The following is a 3,151-nucleotide window of genomic DNA, read 5'->3' as shown; positions in this document are numbered from 1 at the left end:
GTTTGCCGGAGGGGGGGGGGGGGGTCCAACACCCACGACGAAGGGTCAGATTTCCCCGACAAAAGCAAAGTGGGCGTGGTCGAGCTTCGATTAAATGCTTCGAAAGTGCTCCAAGGGGAGAAGCCCCGAACATTTTGAAAATTTAGGGGTTTCAAAGGCTTATTTAATCAACTTTAAAGTCTACTAATATGAAGAAAATACACATTTTTTTTCTCCCCGACGAATTGCTGTCTCTTATACACATCTAGATGTGTATAAGAGACTACGGTATATATATATAGGCCTATATATCTTGCGTGTGTCCTATTATCTCAATATAAAAGAGTCGCGCCTACATAATATGAGATTGACTTACGCTAACTTTGTGCATAACCGTTCTCTAACAAGCAACGTCTCTCGTCATTTTGACCGTCAATTGATCGCAAACATCAAGCAACGAATAAACACCACAACAGAAATTAAAAGGCCTACCTCTTACTGCGGAATACGAGCATATGACCATAGCTAAGTAAATAGTGACGATGCTTGCTTTTACTCTATATTTATCTATAAATGCGCGGTTGAGCTTGAGACCGTGAAGAGAATGTGTGAAGAGCGCATCGCATCAGCAGTGTTGACCTATGACGATAGAGCTTTTACGGTACTGTATATACAGTATCGCGTTTATAAGACGAATGCTTTTAATGAGTCTTCGATCCATTAGGAACATTGATTTGAACACTGCAAACAGACAACGCGGGAGACTATAGGCCTATTAAACAAATTGTTATAAAACGGAGTAAATTAATATAAATCGATAATGATAATGCTGGTTAAATATATACAATACAAACAATTATAATTACGGTATCGAACAGAATCGGAATAACCTCAGGTAGCACTGCTAGCATCGAAACACACAAGCTATAGGAACGCCAATGAAATTCATCTCATTCTTTCAGAAATACCATTAGATTAGATTACAATTAGTGTGCTTGGCTGGATTTTTTGAAAGCATTTTCATTATGAATAGACACGTGATGTGCCTAGTCATTTCCCACGTAAGCATCGATTTTAGTCGTTATTTCGTTCGTGCCTGAAGATTCTTAAAAGGTAAACACGGTGAGCAAGACCAGTCATACAAAGTGCAAAAGTTTGTTTTATTGCTGAAATATTTTCTTTTGCCTGTAACGATTATCATCCACATGACCACTAGGAATCAAAATCACACATTGATTTGCTAAATGACCTCTCTGTAACATTAGGTCAAAGGTGAAGCTCTTATTTGGGAAACTAAGCAGGATATTTTCAGAAAAAATGCAAGTGTTTACTATAAATTTTTACATGTAAATAACATATTTATTATAAATAATAATTTAAATGCACATAAAAAGGTTAAAATGACCCTACAGTGTCAAAGGTTAGGGTCAAATTTGGATTTGTAATACGCTTATAAAGTATAGTTAAATATTCTATATTGAAACATATGTAAGCCGGGCGAGAGGACAGGGTCCGCCCAGAATCCTACAGAGGGGTTCAGGGGATGAAGCCCAAGGAAGCTGCGGCAAATTAGGGAATGAAAGTTTTATTCTTTACAAATTACAAAATATTTTTGTTTATCTCCGACGAATTGTGCGACTTATAAGCTGCAGTGGCGTATCTGGGGGTGCTCCTCCAAAAATACTCGCGCCCCAGTCCCACACCCCTACCCCCAAATTTCACTGATGTATAGTTGAAAATCACGTAATATTACCTTATTACCTCACATAATCATCGAGCCCCCCCCATGTGACCTCGCTCCCCCAACTCCCCATTTCAAGACTCCTAGATACGCCACTGATAGGCTGCTATGCGCTTTGCATTTTCCCCACCACAAGATAGGGCCCCAAGAGAATATGCAAGCCACAGAGGCCTGTCGTGTATTTGCCACTGAACGCGAAGAAGTGCCGTATCTCCAAAGAACAGTGGCTCTCTGACAGGCGAAACAGTCGCACCTCAGCGCCACGACTGTTATTACATTATTTAACCAATGAAGATGTGGGATGTGGGATGTGGCGATCACCTTCAAGCCAATATTCTTAAATGGCTAATTAAGGAAGAGATCAAGAAACTGATATTAAAATATGGACGTAAGATTCCAGTTTAAACAGATACGGTATGATTAAAGCTGTATTCACATCGGATCCGAACCGAAATTCGGACCGCGTTTCCGAAACGTTGTTGAACGCACACTATATCAATTTTCTGATCGCTTCGGTTGTCTTTCGAATCCGAAAATTCGGATTCGTTATGAATGCACTATCCAGATTATAAAATTTGGTTTGACAAAAAACTGTTGTTTGTCCATATATAGTCATGATGTGCCTATATAAGGTCATGAATAATGTGATGTAACCATGACTCTATTTAGGCATGTCAGATGTTTTTGTCAAATAAAAGTAAGATATGATCAATAAATAAACAGGGTTAAACTTCAAAATGTGGATATTAACTAGTTGCAATTCATTTTAAATATACTGTAAATATTCTCTTTTTTTTCTTCATATTTTGGTTGGTCTTCCATCAGGTCTTTCACTATTTTTCCTGGAGTCTGGTTTTGTGTTCTGTATCATTTAAGGTGTTTTATTTACTATTTTATCTTTCCATAGTTGCAAATTGGTTGTTTATCAAATAGGGAACTACGTTGTCGATCAATCTCAATAAACCCATTGAAGTCTCGATTTGGTCTTCCAGAAGAGCGTATGATGTACGCGACTGTAGACTGACAGCTCCTTTCTCCTATTTGTCTCGTTTTAGCCAATGTTCGACCATTGCAATCAGCATACTGTCATAGAATAGTGATGCACTAACCACTAACTTACCTTCTCGTCATTACCACAATCGTATTAATCAAGAGTATTATTTTAAGCGTAGGGCCACGTGTGTGCAATTGGTTAGCTAGTCTATTCATAGAAGAATTATTTTCTCTATGGTCTATACAAGGATATTTAACAATTGTCTTGGTCTATCAGAATGCAACAAAATGAAAGAAAATTAAAATGCTATTAAATTGGATGTAGGGAAGCTGATATTTCATTACAAATATATTATGCAGATAAAATTATCACACCAAATGTATTATGCATATTGCATATTACAATTTAAAAATATCTTCGTCCAATCAAGAACAATT

General features: G+C 37.5%; 1 protein-coding gene across 3 annotated transcripts in view; it reads right to left on the bottom strand.

The window, feature by feature from the left end:
* Positions 1 to 991, bottom strand: part of LOC117113770 (transmembrane protein 196-like) — a 13,526-nt gene extending 12,535 nt beyond the window's left edge. The window contains exon 1 of one of the 3 annotated variants that reach the window (XM_033257203.1): positions 846 to 991. The gene's annotated coding sequence lies outside the window, so the exon portion shown is untranslated. Of the gene's footprint in view, positions 1 to 355; positions 660 to 845 lie in introns of those variants that run through there. The other 2 variants (XM_033257205.1, XM_033257204.1) reach the window with 2 other exon arrangements.
* Positions 992 to 3,151: the final 2,160 nt, after the last annotated feature.

This window comes from Anneissia japonica, unplaced genomic scaffold, assembly GCF_011630105.1.
Source record: "Anneissia japonica isolate Jap-2015-1 unplaced genomic scaffold, ASM1163010v1 scaffold287874_len187830_cov192, whole genome shotgun sequence".
NCBI classification, from domain to species: Eukaryota; Metazoa; Echinodermata; class Crinoidea; order Comatulida; family Comatulidae; genus Anneissia; species Anneissia japonica.
Note: the sequence above shows the minus strand (reverse complement) of the source record. Positions and strands in the feature narration are given on the sequence as shown.